Consider the following 22483-nt stretch of genomic DNA (forward strand, 5'->3'; position numbering starts at 1 on the left):
CCGGACGAATGTTAAAGACGTGGTACACAGTAAGTCGTGCAAACTGTCCAGCCATGCAGTAGCATAACGTGTAAGGTAGGACGTGCAATCAATATGGTGGTGGTGATATTCACAACAAGCTACCTGTAAAATTACACAATCCCTCACACAACTATTGCGAACCAGAAACAAAACTGGAGAAACACGAATACGATATCAGATACCTTGCAGCTAAATGTTTGGTACACGCTGCACGTCGAATCTTAGCTGAGACACGTGTGAGAAGGTATGTTGGTACAGGGCAATGTATTGCCAAATTTGCAGTCGATAAAGTAATGTGCACCAAACATAGACTAACTGCATGGATGAATTTCTGGAAAATTAAGAGCGGTACTTTCTTCTTCAGAAGAAAATCTAATGATGTTCAAAAAAACGCATCGAGTCATTGGTGTCAGCAGCTAAAAGTATCCTGAAGCAGGAAGAATGAAGAAGAAGACTGGTTAGAAGAACTTTATTCCATCATTACATAAGACATGGGACATAATAATCTCATTCATAAGTTCTGTGCAGGCATGTCTTTCAGCTATTATGGCTGTAGCCAGAGAAGTATCAGCCATCGCCCAAACAGTGAAAAATGCAAGAAGTGATCAAGAACATTTTGGCAAGGCGAAAACACGCAGTAGGACGATTGAATCTGTTGCTATCAGGAAATGACTATATTTAAAACCATACAAGGAAGGGCTTGGACTGTTCACAAAGAAAGCTCCTACCTATACTATCTGACAGTAGACTTAAAAACACCGATCTGCTAAAACATTTTTCCGAAATTTCAGTGTGTTTACGGGGAATACAATGCCTAAATTTATGTGGAAATGTAAAGTATCCAGGATTGTAAATTCAGATGTTTCAGGAGGACCTGGAAGTCGAGGGGTTGCATATCTTAAAACGGAATAACGTGTACTACTTTGATTCATTTGGAGACTTATATCCTCCTGAAGCATTGCGCCATGTGTTCTCCAATTCACGATTGTGTCAAAACTTTGATAAATACGTCAGTGACATTTATGTCACATGTACCTGCTGACAACTGCATTACTGCATCAGATGAGGTTTATCTGTGATGTTGTAGACTTTAAGACAATGATTATCAGATCTACACACAGATTACTTTGCACCATTTAGCAAAGGGGAATGCATTATTCTATCAACTGGTTTGGAAACACGCAACAGGACTCCCTATATAGCTGAGACAAACAATAAAGTACATCCAGGAAATGGGACAGTTATGAAAAAACCCTTGGCTGATAGGATATTGATAATTAAATAGATTTATAAAACAATCTGTAAAAGGGTTCGAGTTACATGCAAACATTGATACATTTAAAATGGAGACAGAACCAAAAGAAGAGGAAATGGACTTTCGATATGAAGGTCAATAGGACCACTATTATATTTAACATTGAGTCAAGTTTTGGAGAAGATTTCTGATAAATTTTACGAATCAGTTCAACCAGTAGATACACTAACATTTAGAACATTTTGTGCTACTTTCGCAATGAAGAAACAGTAATATGCTTACACTTGAAACAGGAACAGTATGATGTAAGGTATAAAAAAAGTCACACATAACTAACTGTCAGTACACCACTTTGCAGCAAAAACACAATGAGATAGCATGGCAGTAGTCCACCCTCACAGATGACTCATATATCATAATGACGTGACATGTCAGTTTTCAGCTGTGCTAAAATATGTACTAAATGCCTTCACAATTGAATACAAACTTGGTGCACCATACGCGGAGGAGTATTGTCTGCGCCACCATGCAGGCATTCGAAGTAATCATAAACCATGAGAGCTACTGAGGCCACACACTCTACATGTTTTGTCCACCTTTGGTTGGCACCTATCACTGTACTGTATATGCACCTTTTCGATCTAAGACCTGCAAACTCCTCAGTCTGTGACATATTCAGCTAATCTTCCATTACATTAATAATCTTACTGTTAGCAGGCTTTATGAAGTAAGTATTACTAACTGCATATCCAGACATGTCGAATGCATCAGTGTGACACCTTATTACTTCTTATGGATCGCAACCCTTCACCCACTAGATGAAGCTATCCATGTCCATTTAAAGTAACTTTTGGTTTGCAAAATAACTTTTTACACCCTTATTACATATATAATGGAATTTGGATAGGTCCAATGTACACATGCTGACACAAACTGGTTTCGTGAGCACTGAAAACTTAGCCATATCCAGAACTACATATTCTTTGTTGAAAATTGTAGCCTATTTAAAATTTGGCTTGGTGATCAATCGTCTTCCACTATGACACCTTTTCCATGAACTGATTAAATAAATATCGTGATGGTTTCTGACATCATCCATTGATTTCCTGAAAATTGCATTACTTATAAATTTGTAAAAATCTTTCTCAAAATTACACATCTTGGAAGCCCTCTTAGCTGCGTTAATATTGCCGTATTTCATCAACCACTATGACTGGTCGAATTTAACTGATTGGGTGATTGATGAGTTTCATTCCCAAACTGAGGTTTTGTTGCAGGTTTCTATAATATGGTATACATCCTTTTTATCCACAGTGTCGTTATGAACAAGGGGAGCGAACCGATTCGTGGAACTCAGTGTTCTGTATAGAGCAGCAAAACATTGTGTGCACCATAGAAACTATTAGGATATGCCAAGTCTGCGTACAAGACATCTATATCAGAATCCGCTGCCCCATCTGAGAAATTACTTTATATGACCATTACATCATGAAACGTCCATTGAGACCCTCCAGCAGACAGAGATTATTGCGTGGCATGTCTGTATAAATTGGTTACATCAGAGTACAATATTTAACACGTATTTCTTGGTGTTTTGTTGGACGTTTCACCCATTCACAGGTTATTTGCCTTGATGTGCCTATAGACACACTGGCAAAGTCTTCCATGAATCCTGCACTCACAATTGCCCATTTTCTGCATCTGCTATGTCACTGCCTGTAAGATTATTGGAAAATGTGGTTACGTCAGGCAATGTGGTCTCGTGGAGTTTCTACATTAAATCCAGATGTTCATATGGGAATACCCCTTTTTTCGTCAAGAGCTAAAATTTAGTATCATTGGTATGCATGGCTCGAGTGAGATGTATATGGTCCTGATGCATGATTTCAGCAAGTTTCTGAAGCGATGTACGCATAAATCACATTGAGTATAGGGAGAGTAGCATAATATTCTTAGTGATTCATATAGAAAATTAGATACATTTTTCTGTACTTTCAGCTACGACACTAATCTGATCACTGTACATACCGAATCACCAAAGTACTCAACAAGGAAATGATCGCCATAGCCACTCAACTTTAGAAAGAAAATGGGCATGTTTCATGGTAGTTTGTAGTTCAGTTTGCTTGTACAGTGTGCTTGTGCATTGTCAATTAGATGACAATGATATCTACATGCAGTTTCTGCTTTATTAGTTATCGACAGCCTATAAATGTAGCAGTCAAATGCGTTCTTGTATAATGATCTATTTTTCTGTAATATTTTCATAGAAACCTGAATGTGATAAATCACATCAGTTTTCCCTGCAAATTCTTCATGCTCAGAGAGCAGCCATCTTACAGGATTTATCCAGAATAATTAAGACTCGAGTCTTATGAACATACAACCAGATACACTGCTGCATATTGTATGTAACTTTCTGTGATGGTGGTATGTGAGGCAGTAGGGTCATCCTCACAGCGTGCCACAGGAATGAGAAGGCACCCAGACTCAAAATATACCTCAAGGAGTATCCACTATTGGTGGGGTGGTGGAATTCGTTAAATTTTAAGTACTTATTCGCCTTGGTATGCATCTCTACATGTACTGAGTCCTGTGTAGAGCCATCTAGCAGATGCTGTCTCAGTTGCTCAGTCATATAAAATGGGTTCAGGCGCCTACAGAAAATATGACATGCAGGCCAGTGTGAATTTAATTGGAAAGTAATTAGACGAGATGTGTCCTTGTATTCTTGATACAGCAGTAACGCTGTTTATAACCCAGAAAGAATAGCAACAAATCTGCACGTTTCTGGTGCTGGCAGGTGTCTGGAGAAGTGAAGGGGTCCAACAAAATTAATCTCACCAGGCTTGCTTTCCTTCAGGAAGTAAACTTGAAGTAATATGTTGGGATTCTTCCACTTCTGCAGTTCCACAGAGAAATCGGTACAAGTAAAGTTATAATACCCATGAATCTTATGTGTATGGTATCAAGTCGTACACTCAGGATGTATCTTAATATCTCTGTCACAGGCCACAAGTGACCGGGCAAAGCAAAAACTGTCGTTATTTTGGACATTAATAATACCAATTTTAAGAGCTATATCCTCTGTAAGAGGGATTTAGGAGGACCCCCATTTAATCGATCAAATTCATGTACATGAATGTCTAAATACGGGATTCTACTTGCAGCTTTCCCAGATCCTCTTTCTTGCCTGTCAGAGAATTGCACCTGTACGTCATTCAAGGTGATTTCCTCAGACTATTTGAGAACTGAGATGCCTCACAATATCATGCCATTTTCATCCCATATATGCACAATGGTTTTTTTTTCCAACATTGCCGTCATATGTTAGTGAATAAATGAGTTCACTAGCCTAAATAACAGGATGCTGCAGATCTTTTACAATTTTAGGAAGCTCCATTTCCATATGATATACTGTACCTAAATGCACCTCTAATTGCTGAGTACAGTAAAGCTGTGGTGTGACATGTGGGTTGCTCACTGGCACTAATAAGATGGCCAAGAAGCTGCTTCTAGCCAAAATGTCATTATCATAACTAGCAGGGGTCGACAGTCCAGGCTGTGGTATTGTGACGGTCCTGGTTCTCGTTATCATGACTGCCCACACAGGTGTGATTGTGATGTCGATAGCTACGGCTGAACTTTTGATGCAAGGAAGAAAAACCTATGATAGATAATTATTGGCTGTTAAATACAAATGTAAATTATTATTTTTTACATGAACTGGTACTTGAATAAGCCCATTTGTACCTGATCATATGAATTTCATCTCATCATCAATTGTTAGAGGCTCTGTTTTGGCCGGGTATTAAACAAAGTGCCAACCTATTCTTATATGTTTATGTCACAATGATGCTGTGATTCAGATACCTCATGATTTTCAACATCAACTTGGACATGGCTGGCCCTCAAGTGCCATCCATTAATATTGCTAGGCTTGTGGTGATAGGTCTGATATACATATATATGGCAGCCTATGATACTCGCACAAACGATAACCCGCACTGAAAGCATGCAGCATATGAGATTGGGACTCAGCTGAAGTATATACGGGGTGTTACAAAAAGGTACGGCCAAACTTTCAGGAAACATTCCTCACACGCAAATAAAGAAAAGATGTTATGTGAACATGTGTCTGGAAACGCTTGATTTCCATGTTAGAGCTCATTTTAGTTTCGTCAGTATGTACTGTACTTCCTCGATTCACCGCCAGTTGGCCCAGTTGAAGGAAGGTAATGTTGACTTCGGTGCTTGTGTTGACATCGACTCATTGCTCTACAGTACTAGCATCAAGTACATCAGTACGTAGCATCAACAGGTTAGTGTTCATCACGAACGTGGTTTTGCAGTCAGTGCAATGTTTACAAATGCGGAGTTGGCAGATGTCCATTTGATGTATGGATTAGCACGGGGTAATAGCCATGGCGCGGTACGTTTGTATAGAGATAGATTTCCAGAACGAAGACGTTCGAAGCAATTGATCGGCGTCTTAGGGAGCACGTAACATTCCAGCCTATGACTCGCGACTGGGGCAGACCTAGAACGACGAGGACACCTGCAATGGACGAGGCAATTCTTCATGCAGTTGACGATAACCCTAATGTCAGCGTCAGAGAAGTTGCTGCTGTACAAGGTAACGGTGACCACGTCACTGTATGGAGAGTGCTACGGGAGAACCAGTTGTTTCCGTACCACGCACAGCGTGTGCAGGCACTATCAGCAACTGATTGGCCTCCACGGGTACACTTCTGCGAATGGTTCATGCAACAATGTGTCAATCCTCATTTCAGAGCAAATGTTCTCTTTACGGATGAGGCTTCGTTCCAAAGTGCTCAAATTGTAAATTTTTACAATCAACATGTGTGGGCTGACGAGAATCCGCACGCAATTGTGCAATCACGTCATCAACACAGATTTTCTGTGAACGTTTCGGCAGGCATTGTTGGTGATGTCTTGATAGGGCCCCATGTTCTTCCACCTATGCTCAGTGGAGCACGTTATCGTGATTTCATACGGGATACTCTACCTGTCCTACTAGAACACGTCCCTTTACAAGTGCGACACAACATGTGGATCATACACGATGGAGCTCATGCACATTTCAGTCGAAGTGTTCGTACGCTTCTCAACAACAGATTCGGTGACCGATGGGTTGGTAGAGGCGGACCAATTCCATGGCCTCCACGCTCTCATCTACATCTACATCTACATCTACATTTATGCTCCGCAAGCCACCCAACGGTGTGTGGCGGAGGGCACTTTACGTGCCACTGTCATTACCTCCCTTTTCTGTTCCATTCGCGTATGGTACGCGGAAAGAACGACTGTCTGAAAGCCTCCGTGCGCACTCGAATCTCTCTAATTTTGCATTCGTGATCTCCTCGGGAGGTATAATTAGGGGGAAGCAATATATTCGATACCTCATCCAGAAACGCACCCTCTCGAAACCTGGCGAGCAAGCTGCACCGCGATGCAGAGCTCCTCTCTTGCAGAGTCTTCCACTTGAGTTTGCTAAACATCTCCGTAACGCTATAGCGGTTACCAAATAACCCTGTGACGAAACGCGCCGCTCTTCTTTGGATCTTCTCTATCTCCTCCGTCAACCCGATCTGGTACGGATCCCATATTGATGAGCAATACTCAAGTATAGGTCGAACGAGCGCTTTGTAAGCCACCTCCTTTGTTGATGGACTACATTTTCTAAGGACTCTCCCAATGAATCTCAACCTGGTACCCGCCTTATCAACAATTAATTTTATGTGATCATTCCACTTCAATTCGTTCCGCACGCATACTCCCAGGAATTTTACAGAAGTAACTGCTACCAGTGTTGATTCCGCTATCATATCCCTGCACCAAGTGTCTATCCGCTGCAGATCTTCTTGCATTTCGTAACAATTTTCTAATGCTGCAACTTCTCTGTATACTACAGCATCATCCGCGAAAAGCCGCATGGAACTTCCGACGCTATCTACTAGGTCATTTATATATATTGTGAAAAGCAATGGTCCCATAACACTCCCCTGTGGCACGCCAGAGGTTACCTTAACGTCTGTAGACGTCTCTCCATTGATAACAACATGCTGTGTTCTGTTTGCTAAAAACTCTTCAATCCAGCCACACAGCTGGTCTGATATTCCGTAGGCTCTTACTTTGTTTATCAGGCGACATTGCGGAACTGTATCGAACGCCTTCCGGAAGTCAAGGAAAATAGCATATACCTGGGAGCCTGTATCTAATATTTTCTGGGTCTCATGAACAAATAAAGCGAGTTGGGTCTCACACGATCGCTGTTTCCGGAATCCATGTTGATTCCTACAGAGTAGATTCTGAGTTTCCAAAAACGACATGATACGCGAGCAAAAAACATGTTTTAAAATTCTACAACAGATCGATGTCAGAGATACAGGTCTATAGTTTTGCGCATCTGCTCGACGACCCTTCTTGAAGACTGGGACTATCTGTGCTCTTTTCCAATCATTTGGAACCTTCCGTTCCTCTAGAGACTTGCGGTACACGGCTGTTAGAAGGGGGGCAAGTTCTTTCGCGTACTCTGTGTAGAATCGAAATGGTATCCCGTCAGGTCCAGTGGACTTTCCTCTGTTGAGTGATTCCAGTTGCTTTTCTATTCCTTGGACACTTATTTCGATGTCAGCCTTTTTTTCGTTTGTGCGAGGATTTAGAGAAGGAACTGCAGTGCGGTCTTCCTCTGTGAAACCGCTTTGGAAAAAGGTGTTTAGTATTTCAGCTTTACGCTTGTCATCCTCTGTTTCAATGCCATCATCATCCCGGAGTGTCTGGACATGCTGTTTCGAGCCACTTACTGATTTAACGTAAGACCAGAACTTCCTAGGATTTTCTGTCAAGTCGGTACCTAGTATTTTACTTTCGAATTCACTAAACGCTTCACGCATAGCCCTCCTTACGCTAACTTTGACATCGTTTAGCTTCTGTTTGTCTGTGAGGTTTTCGCTGCGTTTAAACTTGGAGTGAAGCTCTCTTTGCTTTCGCAGGAGTTTCCTAGCTTTGTTGTTGAACCACGGTGGGTTTTTCCCGTCCCTCACAGTTTTACTCGGCACGTACCTGTTCAAAAAGCGTTTTATGATTGCCTTGAACTTTTTCCATAAACACTCAACATTGTCAGTGTCGGAACAGAAATTTTCGTTTTGATCTGTTAGATAGTCTGAAATCTGCCTTCTATTACTCTTGCTAAACAGATAAACCTTCCTCCCTTTTTTATATTCCGATTAACTTCCATATTCAGGGATGCTGCAACGGCCTTATGACCACTGATTCCCTGTTCTGCACTTACAGAGTCGAAAAGTTCGGGTGTGTTTGTTATCAGTAGGTCCAAGATGTTATCTCCACGAGTCGGTTCTCTGTTTAATTGTTCGAGGTAATTTTCGGATAGTGCACTCAGTATAATGTCACTCGATGGTCTGTCCCTACCACCCGTCCTAAACATCTGAGTGTCCCAGTCTATATCTGGTAAATTGAAATCTCCACCTAAGACTATAACATGCTGAGAAAATTTATGTGAAATGTATTCCAAATTTTCTCTCAGTTGTTCTGCCACTAATGCTGCTGAGTCGGGAGGTCGGCAAAAGGAGCCAACTATTAACCTAGCTCGGTTGTTGAGTGTATCCTCCACCCATAATAATTCACAGGAACTATCCACTTCTACTTCACTACAGGATAAACTACTACTAACAGCGACAAACACGCCACCACCGGTTTGCATGCAATCTATCGTTTCTAAACACCGTCTGTGCCTTTGTAAAAATTTCGGCAGAATTTATCTCTGGCTTCAGCCAGCTTTCTGTACCTATAACGATTTCAGCTTCGGTGCTTTCTATCAGCGCTTGAAGTTCCGGTACTTTACCAATGCAGCTTCGACAGTTTACAATTACAATACCGATTGCTGCTTGGTCCCCGCATTTCCTGACTTTGCCCTACACCCTTTGAGGCTGTTGCCCTTTCTGTACTTGCCCGAGGCCATCTAACCTAAAAAACCGCCCAGTCCACCCCACACAACGCCTGCTACCCGTGTAGCCGCTTGCTGCGTGTAGTGGACTCCTGACCTATCCAGCGGAACCCGAAACCCCAGCACCCTATGGCGCAAGTCGAGGAATCTGCAGCCCACACGGTCGCAGAACCGTCTCAGCCTCTGATTCAGACCCTCCACTCGGCTCTGCACCAAAGGTCCGCAGTCAGTCCTGTCGACGATGCTGCAGATGGTGAGCTCTGCTTTCATCCCCCTAGCGAGACTGGCAGTCTTCACCAATTCAGATAGCCGCCGGAAGCCAGGGAGAATTTCCTCCGATCCATAGCGACACACATCATTGGTGCCGACATGAGCGACCACCTACAGATGAGTGCACCCTGTACCCTTCATGGCATCCGGAAAGACCCTTTCCACATCTGGAATGACTCCCCCCGGTATACCCCACAGTGATGTCCATTGGCAACAGCCTCAAGCTGTGTGACCGAAGCCAACACTGCCTGAAGCTGGGAGCGAAGGGATGCCAACTCAGCACCACCTGCAGATGGGTGCACCCTGTACCCTTCATGGCATCAGGAAGGACCCTTTCCACATCTGGAATGACTCACCCCAGTATGCACACGGAGTGCACATTGGTTTTCTTCTCCTCTCTTGCTGCCATATCCCTAAGGGGCCTCATTACGCGCCTGACGTTGGAGCTCCCAACTACCAGTAAGCCCACCCTCTGCGCCGGCCGGTGTGGCCGTGCGGTTCTAAGCGCGTCAGTTTGGAACCGCGTGACCGCTACGGTCGCAGGTTCGAATCCTGCCTCGGGCATGGATGTGTGTGATGTCCTTAGGTTAGTTAGGTTTAAGTAGTTCTAAGTTCTAGGGGACTGATGACCTCAGTAGTTAAGTCCCATAGTGCTCAGAGCCATTTGAACCACCCTCTGCGACCGCCCGGATCTTGCAGACTGAGGGACAACCTCTGGAACAGGACAAGCAGTCATGTCCGGCCGAAGATCGGTATCAGCCTGAGACAGAACCTGAAACCGTTTCGCCAAACAAACTGGAGAGGCCTTCCGTTCAGCCCTCCGGAATGTCTTTAGCCCCCTGCCACACCTCGAGACGACCTCCCACTCTAGGACAGGTGAAGGATCAGCCTCAATGTGGGCAGTATCCCGGGCAGCCACGGTCGTAGTCCGATCGGGGGATGCGTAGGACGAGCTGGCCGTCCTCGACAAACCCCCATCCAGACCCCCACAGTGATGCCCATTGGCAACAGCCTCAAGCTGTGTGACCAAAGCCAACACTGCCTAAAGCTGGGAGCGAAGGGATGCCAACTCAGCCTGCATCCGAACACAGCAGTTGCAGTCCCTATCCATGCTAAAAACTGTTGTGCAAAGAACGTCTGAACTAATCTACAGAGAGCACAAGCGTGTGTGTGTGTGTGTGTGTGTGTGTGTGCATGAGTTTACTGCACTAAGTAACAAAATACTGCAAATCATTTACGATTTTGGGAAGCTCCTTTTCCATATGATATCCTATCACTAAATGCACCTCTAATCACTAAGTACAGTAAAGATATTGTGTGACAAATGTGATGCTCATCAACACTAATAGGGTGATCAAGGAGTTCCTTCTACCAGACAGGTTATTATTTTAAGTAGCAGACGTCGACAGTCCAGGCTGAGGTGATTGTGATGGTCATCTCTTACGTTACCATGACTGTCCAGGCAGGCATGATTGTGATATTGATGGCCACAGCTGGGCTGTTGATACAAGAACCCTCCTGATGATTCCATCATTCCTGGAAGGAAAACATATGATAGATATGTATTGGCTATTAAGTACAAGTGTATTTGTAAATTATTATTACTATCTACATGAACTGGTACTTACATAAGAAGTTATCTGCATCTGTATTTTTTGACTATATGACTTTACCTCATTAACAATTTTTTGAGGCTCTATCTGGGCCAGATCATTAAATCAAGCCTCAGCCCATTCTGACAGATTTATGTCAAAATGGACATGGCTGGCCCTCCTTTGCCATCCAGTTATATATTGCTAGCATTGTCTCAAAAAAAAAAAAAAAAAAAAAAGGGAGAGAGAGAGACAAAGAAGAATCACAGAGGTAGCCATCTTGGGCAGTCATGTTGGATTGTGACATTCTTTGAGGCAGCTGTCTTGTTCAGCAATCTTGGATTGTGATGCCAATGAAGAAGTCATCTTGAAAGTAGACTGTGATGTCGCTGAATCAGTCATCTTGGGCAGCAGTCTTGGACTGTTGCGTCATTGAGGAAGTCATCTTTACCTTGAGGGAATCAAAAGGGTAACTGCCCTTAAATAGGATAGAGGGATGGAAGAGTGAGGGTAATAAACTATCATAGTTATTTTAGTATCTTAGCTGTCTGGCAGGTACTTGTGGAGGGGGTCATAAATCATTGATAATGACCCTCGCAGTGCGTGGAGGGTTGAGGGAGGGGGGGAAGGAGCTGAGGGTCATAAATCATTGATAAGTGAGAGTAAGAAGACAGATGATAAATTAACCCTCAGGATACTGACATAGGTGATCTTAATTTTTTCCCAGAATGGACAAAAACCAGCTTTTGTATCACTTGGTACAGAGAAACAAACATTCTTAAGGAAAAATTACACTACTGCAAATAAACCTGAATTTGTTTTTAACATCTTGTTAATTACCGTATACCACTGTTTACAAGTCGGATCTTCCATATTGTAGAAGAATTTTTGAGAAAATATGCCCCAAAATGTTACATGTTTTTGAAGTGAATTCGTTAATATCTTGATGATAGTACATGTCTCAGAAAAGCGAAATATTTAACACGAAATACAGAATTATTTCCGTGTGCGGAATCTGAGTGAAAAATTACTTGTAAGCACTTAGCACGAAGGTTTCTATAATATATGCTACGTACTTAGTGTTTCTGTCAACTTGAAGACAATTTTCTGATATGAAGGCACACAAAAATCTAGATACAAATTCGGCGCTAACAGAGCTGACACGCAGCCTATGATACTCGCACAAACGATAACCGGCACTGAAAGCATGCAGCATATGGGATTAGGACTCAGCTGAAGACTATGAGATTTCCAAGATTACAGAAGGAATTCATGCGGGACTCGTTCTGGCGCGGCACCGGCGTTGTAGCGAAATGTGTCCTGCAGACTTCCTATCCCTCGTTAATCTCGCTCAGGTGTAAGGAGCGTGGATCCCTAGAACACATACTGCTCTAGTGCAACTAAATTACGAGGGAAAGAGCACTGAACTTCACACATGAAGATATAGCACAACTGAAAGGAATCCGCTCCATCACCTATTATTACGTAACTCCATGTATTGCGTAGTAAGGTCGTTTTCTTTCTCTGCCTCTGAGTGCCATATCAAGAAACGTAGCAGGACTGTAACTATGCACAATCTGTAGCTAGCTGAAGGGACACGCCTTACAATGGAAACTCCCCACCGCACCCCACTCAGATTTAGTGGTAAGATGGATCAGTGGATAGCCCGTCAGAAACTGAACACAGACCAAGCACGAAAACAGGAAGAAGACGTACCGAAATGTGAAAAAAGATGCAGAATAGAAACAGTGAACGGTCCAAACTCCAGATGTGCAACATCGAGCGTCGTGGTTATGTGGTCATGGTGCTGGGCTGCGCAGCTGGAGATCCGTGTTTAAATCTCACTCGTGCCTCCTTTTCTTCATAAAATTATGAATTGTCCATCCGGTCACTGACGCGTCTGTTCGCAGCATTCAAATTTGTGTCTGTGTCGTGGTATAACGTCCATCTGCAACTGCAATAACGAGGTGTAACGAAGGGACTTTCAGACGTACGTACCACCTACTTCTTCTAAACAAGTACCAATTGTTATGACTCTTTTACTCCGTTTTGGAAGTTTTGACTCTTGAATTCCTTCATAGTTCACAGCCGTTTATTTGTTGTTTTCATTTCTGTGAGAGGTCTACGCGACATCTCGCCTGCTCTCACTATTTATCACATTTACTTGCGACGGTAATATGTTCTTACCCCATTAATCATGTTCTGTAACCAGTGTATAGTACGACAGTTGCCGAGATTGCAGAAGGTGGACAGACACGTCAACGGCCAGACGGACAGTTCAAAAATTTTGAAAACAAAAAGGGGGGCACGACGGAGATTTGAACACAGATCTCCCGCTTTGAGTACAACACGGTGACCGCACAACCACGACGCCGTGGTTCTGGTATTTCGTTCGATGTTGCACATCTTGAGCTTGATCCGTTCACTGTTTCTATTTTGCTTCCTTTTTCACAGTTCAGTACACCTTCTTCTTGTTTTCATGCTTGATCTCTGTTCAGGGCCATTTTACCACTAAATCTGAGGGGGTTGCAATGGGGAGTTTCCCTTGTTAGTGACCTCCATGGTGAACTCTGGTCTGTGAGCATAGAACTGCAGATTCCTATCGTCTGCATGGTCCACAATGATGAAGCTAGCAGAATGCTTCCATTTGGTCTATGTGTCACTCTGGATTATTTACTAATTTCTGATTTTGGACATTATGCAATTTACTGTAACGGTGTCTTAAACAAGAAACTTAGATTAGCACAATACTTCATTAGAAGACTCCAACATGACCAGAACTATTCCACCTTTCAGATAAGGTACGAACTTTACTAACTCTCTTGTGGTTTTATTCCTAATGTAGTACATGAGAAATATTTCACGTGATTTCTATCTATGCTGAGTACATTCTGCAAGAAATTCACAGGCATTTACGAAATAATTCACGAAATCCGTTATCTGTCCCCTTCCGCATGAACCTCTGTTGTGAAAATAGACCACACGTAACATTAATAATTGCGGGTAATCTTCGTGAAATCTCAGTATTTTACGTGGTGTTGAGGAAAATAAATTGCAGCATTTGCAGTGCGTGCTTCTATTACATTCAGTATCCTTGACTGACAAGTAAGTGTTAATATCAGGTTTTACTTAATGAATACTTGCTTAGTTCATTAGTAACTTTGATCATCAGTAGTGGCATGTCCAGGTAGACTATGTCTACATTGTTCATGAGCCCTATGCATTGTTTACGACATTTCATTATACAAATTACACACACTTACAGGTTTGACTAGTAGATTGCTTACTTGGATTTCTACAGCATCTCGTGGTGTTGTTTTGCACGTCAATAGAATGTAAAGACGTAATTGAAATAAAACAGCATGAATTTTCTGATAAGCCTCTCAATGTCCGGATCACACCAGAATTGTCATTGTTTTTGCATTTCTTTGAACAGGTCGTTTTCTTCCTCTCCACAAATCTGGACTGTACACTGTAATAGGAACATGTGGTCGCAGAACCAGAAAATACTGTCTTTCACTTTCTACTGATATTTCGTGGCTACCATCTTGTAGTTACGCACGGATCAGAATACGAGGAACTTTGACATGCACGCTGAAACTGTTGTATCCAGAGACCCTAGCATTTCTGAGGGACAGCCAGGAGTCCTGAGTGCGGCATGTGGATCAGTCTAATCTTGTAGAGTCCGTTGCAGAGAACAGCTGTTGTCAAATATCCAGGCAAGTATCGTACTGGAAACTCATGTAGAGTGACAGATCTCATAGTTCTCATTTTCCTCTTTGCGAATTGATTCAGTTCCTTAATCATGTATTTATATCAGCTAATCACTAGAAATTCGTTGGTATTTGAAAAAGTCCCTGAAATACACCTTGTACGTTCAAGGACCCTTGGGCGGAAAGGACAATTACAGTTCGCTTCAGTATTTTATAAATGTGAGAGCGCCTCACTGATTATGTTCCTATCGAGCATCCTTATTCAGTTTTTCTTTCCGTTTACGGGACATTCCTTTGTTAAAAACGTACTAGCACCAGCGTGAATTATTACGAGAAACACTTATCATTTGTTTTTTTCAGTCTGAAGACTGGTTTGATGCACCTCTCCACGCTAGTTAACGTTACGCAATACTTCTCATATCTGCATAACTACAGCTACATACATCCACTTGAACCTACTTATTGTAGCGAAGCCTTGAAATCCGTTCACAATTTAACCTCCCCACACACTCATTTCCCTCTCATTACCATATTAATTATTTCTTCGTACCTCATGATGTGACCTTACACCAAATTGCGGCATTAAGCTCTTTTCCTCCATCTTCATTAGTTATTCGATCTACCTATCTAATCTTCTGTATCATCACAGTTCAAAAGCTTCCTGTTCTCATCTTGTCTGTCCAGCTTTTCGACCACATTTCACTTCCAGATAAGACTGGGCTCCATACAAAATAAATTTAAGTGGAGCGCTTGCCCGTGAAAGACAAAGGTCCCGAGTTCGAGTCTCGGCCCGGTACATAGTTTTAATCTGCCAGGGAGCTTCGTATCAGCGAGCACTCCGCTGCAGAGTGAAAATTTCATTCTGAAAACAAATTTACTTATTAGGCTTACTCGTATCATACCGGCATTATCTATCATGCAAACGCATTTGAATAAAATTAAGGGCAACATTTCCTTCTGTAGAGAAATGTCGTATTTTATAAATTTTACCTTCGTTTCGTGATCTTGACAAAGCACTTGTGCAGTAATACGCAAAGAGCTCCATTCAGTTCTTTACTTCGAAATCTATTTCTACATTTAGACAACTCCAGGTATAGCAAAAATTCAGCTCGTAAGCAAAGCCACATAGAGCTCAAACTGACTGCCCACTTTTCCCACTGCCACGCCACGCTATCCGAACAGGAGCAGGGGGAAACTGCAAAGATGCTGTTTTTAGCTGGCAATGCAGTCTCACTGCATACGATTTGATTTCATAGTTCATATTTCTCAACAATATAGATCACAAACGAAACAAATTTTCAGTACTGTTTAATTGTTTTTGGCGCACCACGGCTGTAGCTTTTAGGGACGGGGTATTATGGCGCGCCGGCCGCGGTGGCCGTGTGGTTCTAGGCGCTCCAGTCCGGAGCCGCGCTGCTGCTACGGTCGCAGGTTCGAATCCTGCCTCGGGCATGGGTGTGTGTGATGTCCTTAGGTTAGTTAGGTTTAAGTAGTTCTAAGTTCTAGGGGACTGATGACCACAGCAGTTGAGTCCCATAGTGCTCAGAGCCATTTGAACCATTTTTGTATTATGGCGCAATACCCTACTCTAAAATACCAGTGCCCTACCTTAAAAATACCATCAAATAAGATCACATACTAAGTAAATTGTTGGTTCACACACCGAAGAGCCAAAGAAAGTGGTACACCTGTCTAATATCGTGTAGGGCCCCCGCGAGCACGCAAAAGTGCCGCAACATGACGCGGTATAGACTAGACTAATGTCTGAAGTAGTGCTCGAGGGAATTGAGACCATGAACCCTGCAGGGCTATCCGTAAATCCGTAAGAGTACGACGGGGTGGAGATCTCTTCTGAACAGCACGTTGCAAGGCATCCCAGATATGATCAATAATTCTCATATCTGGAGAGTTTGGTGGCCAACAGAAGTGTTTAAACTCAGAAGAGTGTACCTGGAGGCACTCTGTTGCAATTCTGGACGTGTAGGGCGTCGCATTATCCTGCTGTAATTGCCCAAGTCCGTCTGAATGCACAAGAGACACGAATGGATACAGGTGGTCAGACAGAATGCTTACGTACGTTTCACCTTTCAGAGTCGTATCTAGACGTATCAGGTGTCGTATATCACTCAAACTTTACACGCCCCACACCATTATAGGGCTTCCACCAGCTTTAACAGTCCCCTTCTGATATGCAAGATCCATGGATTCATGAGGTTGTCTCCATACCCATACACGTCCATCCGCTCGATACAATTTGAAACAAGACTCGTCAGAACATGTTTCCAGTCATCAACAGTTGGTGTTGACGGCCCAGGCGAGGCGGGATTTGTGTCGAGCAGTCATCAAAGGTACACGAGTTGGCCTTCGGCTCCCGAAGTCCATATCGAGGATGTTTCGTTGAATGGATCGCTCGCTGACACTTGTTGATGGTGCAAATGGCTCTGAGCACTATGGGACTTAACATCTATGGTCATCAGTCCTCTAGAACTTAGAACTACTTAAACCTAACTAACCTAAGGACAGCACACAACACCCAGTCATCACGAGGCAGAGAAAATCCCTGACCCCGCCGGGAATCGAACCCGGGAACCCGGGCGTGGGAAGCGAGAACGCTACCACACGACCACTAGCTGCGGACACTTGTTGATGATGGTCCAGCACTGAAATCTGCAGCAATTTGCGGAAGGGTTACACTTCTGTCTCGTTGAATGATTCTCTTCAGTCGCCGCTAGTCCCAATCTTGCGGGATCTTTTTCCGGCCGCAGCGATATAAAAATTTGATGTTTTGTCGGGTTCCTGGTATTTATGGTACACTCGTGAAATGGTTGAACGGGAAAATCCCCACTTCATAACTACCTCGAAGATGCTGTGTCGCCGGCCGGAGTGGCCGAGCGGTTAAAGGCGCTACAGTCTGGAACCGCACGACCGCTACGGTCGCAGGCTCGAATCCTGCCTCGGGCATGGATGTGTGTGATGTCCTTAGGTTAGTTAGGTTTAAGTAGTTCTAAGTTCTAGGGGACTTATGACCACAGCAGTTGAGTCCCATAGTGCTCAGAGCCATTTGAACCATTTTTGAAGATGCTGTGTCCCATGGCTCGTGCACCGACTGTAACACCACTTTCAATCTTGATAACTTGCCCACTGTAGCAACAGTAAGCGATCTAACAACTTCACTAGACACTTGTCGTCTTATATAGGCGTTGCCGACCGCAGAGCCATATTCTGCCTGTTTACATATAACTGTATTTGAATACGCAGCCGCGCAGGGTAGCCGCGTGGTCTCAGGCGCCTTGCCACGGTTCGTGCGGATCCTCCTGTCGGAAGGTCGAGTCCCCCCTTGGGCATAGGTTTGTGTGTTGTCCTTAGCGTAAGTTAGTTTAAGTTAGATTAAGTAGTGTGTAAGTCTAGAGAGCGATGACCTCAGCAGTTTGGTCCCATAGGAACTTAACGCAAATTTCCAGTTTTTTGAACACGCATACCTATACCAGTTTCTTTGGCGCTTCAGTGATAGAATGATGTAATGGAGAAAAAAATAGTTTGTTACTAGCGTAGTGACATCTAAATAATACCGAATTAACATCAGTTTTTCACAATGAGATATTAATTCTTTGTTCTGCCCATAGAGGGCATTTGAAGTATGTTTGGGAGCTGTGCCTGTATTGCAATCTATGGTATGCGGAATCTCATTTTAAAGAAAAATAGGCAAATTGAGGTTATTTGTCTGTGATGTTGGTTAATGTAAAGCAGGTACAGTATTTCAGTGAGTTAGCGTTACAGTTGTTTATTTATTGCTGTGAAATAAAGATTGATTGATTACCCGACGGATATACGGGCTTTCATTAGCAAAAAACGAAGAATTGAAGAGGAAATTGACCTCGAAGAACCTCATTCCGCAAAACAAATGGACGCACAAGATAGAACTGCTGCTCCTAGAGCTATGGAAACGAGTTCAGTGAAACATGTTGGTGATATTAGCTGTCGCATGCCTTCTGGTATTGCACAAATCGGAGAACTGATAAAGCATGTTATTTTAGACATATATCTAAAAGAAAATAACAGGACCTTTGTAGCAGACTGATTCAAGCTGTATAAACGTGCAATATTCTGTTTGCATTTTGCTATCCATCCCAGCAATTTTTACCTCATGGAAGCAAACAAACTTCGCACACTTCTACAGGATTGAGAAACTGGAAAAACGCCACCGATTCAAAACTGATTTTCCAAAACACGAAAAATCCATTTCCCGTACACATGCGGTAGCGATGTGACAAGACCAGTTACATAGAATATCTACGACTACCAGTGTTGAAACGTTGATACATCGAAAAATATTAGAAGAAAACAGGTATTATGTGAAGTCTGTTATTGAAGTAATACAATTTCTAGTTGCAAACAAATTAGCTTTGCGTGCACATCATATTTTGGAGGAACAAAAGGAACAAGGATTATTTCAGAATTTATTTGAATACACGTTCCCGAAAGATCAGAATTTCAAGCAGGCTCTCAGTCACATACCACAAAATTCAACATATCGTTCACTTAAATTCAAAATCAAATAATTCAAGCAATTTTTCAAGCAACACGAAGTTCCATTGTTAAAGATATTAAGGAATCTGTCGTGAAATGGTTTATTATAATGGAAGATGGGGCAAGAAATGAAAATAACCGCAAAAATATTGCAATAACAATACGTTGTGTTAAGGATGAAATTGTCAATGAATCGTTGTTGACAGTTAAAACTACTGAAAGCGTTGATGCAGCCACTTCTACAGAATTAACGTTAAATACTCTTACGGAAAATAACATTGACCCCTCTCGTATGGTAAGCCATTGCTACGATATCCCAAGTGTAATGAGTTGGAAAGTTTCGGGATTTGCGACCAGAATAGAAAATAAAATAGGCTGAAAAACTCCGTACGTCCACTGCTATAATTATCACTTGCATTTGATACTCATCATGACTACCTCGGATATGACATCCATTCGTTAATTTTTTGATAACACGAATTCTTTCACCATGGCAAAACATCTACCTTGTATGGTGGAAAAAGGATTGGCCGGCACCTCGGACAGCGATGGTCAGAACACTTGGCCGTTACAAAAGCTGTAAACGTTAATTATAACTCGATTTTGCAGACATTAGATGAAATTAAAAATGACAGATTTAACGGTGACGACATTGCCAAGAGTGTTAGTTCAATTTGGAATTCCTAGTGATCATAATTGGGGTAACAAAAAAATCTTGTTCATTCTTCAGTCTGCTGACGCAGTTTTCCGAGTCCGAAGAGCAGGACTGAAAAACATCATAACAATCATGAAGTACGTCCAAAATGAAATGGCGAAACTGAGATTAGATGAAATGTATCACCAAGTTTTGGAAGAGGGTAAGTCTGTGACAAGCGACGATTCCGAAAATAGGACCCAGACCCAGAAGAGACAAGTCAAAAAAACAAATCAGATGGCTGACTGGCCTTCTTGTTCCTCCGCGAGGCAAAACATCGAAGACAAGGATGCTCAGCCATTTAAATCTCAGTATTTCGAAACGTTGGACACACTAATTGCTGAGTTACAAAGAAGATTTTACGAACAACTAAATTCACTAGTGAGTCTCCATGATTTAGATATAGACAAAATGACACCGTTGAAAAAGTTAGGTAAGTGTGACAAAATGGAACAAACGTATGTTGCTGCTTTCAAAACATTAGTTATTTAATTATGTCCAATTCACAATATCAACTGATTTTTGAGGTCTAACAATTCCATCAAGGGTAGAGGTTACTGTGGTCAAAGCTTATTTGAGTCGTCGCGAGAATAAAATGGAAAACACAAATGTAAGTTCTGTACAAGCAGCGGGAGGCGTTCAAAGACACATATGAACTTTTTGCATCTGTGGCGACCATAAGATGTAGCACTGCTGTGTGCGAATCTACGTTTTCAACTTCGACTGCAATAAGCAGGCCTCAGCGGCTGTTAGTGGGTCACGAAAGAATGGTAGGCATGGTATTTCTGGCCTATGAAAAGGAAAGAACGAAGTCGGTTGACCTGAATGAAGTCCTTCCCATGTTAACATTGTGGCGAATCGAAAAATTCATTCGTTTTAAGGAAGGACTGTTTATTATTATACTGAATAGACCCAGAAGAAGGCCGCTGCAATCGTGGCCGAAACGTTGGCTTTTCTATAGCAGCAGTAGTTTTTACGTTATGACGCGGTACCAAACCCAGAAAACTTTTATGTCGACTGAATATAATATGTTTGGAGAAATAATATTAAATGTCTTTTTTTGTTTTTGCTCTTATCTATGACCACCTGCCGACAATTAAGTACTATCTCACTCACACAAGTCAAGTACGGCGAAACTCGACTGACCAGCTCAGATCAAGCAATATTTTTACTTCCGCCCTACTTGCAATCATCGCTGTCCTACCTTTAATTCTACTCTAGCTCCGGCCCTGTGGGACACTGAAGATATAATTTTTATCTGGTATAAACTGGTCACATACGGACAGACACAGGCAATTTCACAGGTTAGCGCACTCAGGTTGCCACATAATGGTGACTTATTTAGTTTCATAATTATATAAAGTCCTTTACACACAGTTGATTGAAACATTGTAGAGATGTGGAAACTGTGCATGAGAAAAACAATATAGACCCTGGTCAGTTTTAACGTAAGAGGATTTGTCAATCAGTTACACGTGCACAGAGACACTTCCAAATGAAAAGGAAAATGGTCACTGAAACACAGCGAATACAGATGTAAGACTGGCAGTGTCCTCAAAACGGCTAGAGAACTATCCCTTTAATTCTTCCAAGACCACAATAAATTCTTCAAATCTAAGATTCTTTAATACCGGTGAGCTTAGGAAACTGTGCTATTTTTGTCAGAATTTGCCCCTTCTACAATGCGATTTTCTTTTTGAATCCCTCCCCATCAAATCATAAATAAGTTTTTTCTCATCTTGCAATACCTGGCAGTGTTCAGTCAAGTCTTCTTAAAATGTGAGGTCTACGATCCATTCCGAATGTTCTCATTTTAGTTCCTGCACTCCATCTTTTCCTCCATAAATTCAACAATAGCGGGTTTTAAATCAAAAAATTCTTCCAGGCATGCTCCTTCACTTAACCAAGTACTATCTCACTCACACAAGTCAAGTACGGTGAAACTCGACTGACCAGCTAAGATCAAGCAATTTTTTTACTTCCGCCCTACTTGCAATCATCGCTGTCCTACCTTTAATTGTACTCTAGCTCCGGCCCTGTGGGACAGTAATATATAGTCTCCATACTCTTCGTTCATTTCCATCGAAAACTGTTGCAACTGACAGTGGAAAAATCAGCGTGACTTCAGAAATTTTACTATTCATACGGTCAGTTTCTTCACGTGCTCCATGCCTGCAAATTTAGCATAAAGTGCTTCTGGATGTACAGAACGACGAATCTCGTATATCAATCATTGGGATGTTTTTGATCTTTCACTGTCAAACAAATATTTAAATTATTTCTGCATACTATTGTAATGTCGTTTCATAGAAAATCTGCAATAGCCGTCGACTAAGTGACTTTTGAAATGGTTCAAATGGCTCTGAGCACTATGGGACTCAACTGCTGTGGTCATAAGTCCCCTAGAACTTAGAACTACTTAAA

This window comes from Schistocerca cancellata, chromosome 4 (genome assembly GCF_023864275.1).
Source record: "Schistocerca cancellata isolate TAMUIC-IGC-003103 chromosome 4, iqSchCanc2.1, whole genome shotgun sequence".
In the NCBI taxonomy this organism is placed as follows: Eukaryota; Metazoa; Arthropoda; class Insecta; order Orthoptera; family Acrididae; genus Schistocerca; species Schistocerca cancellata.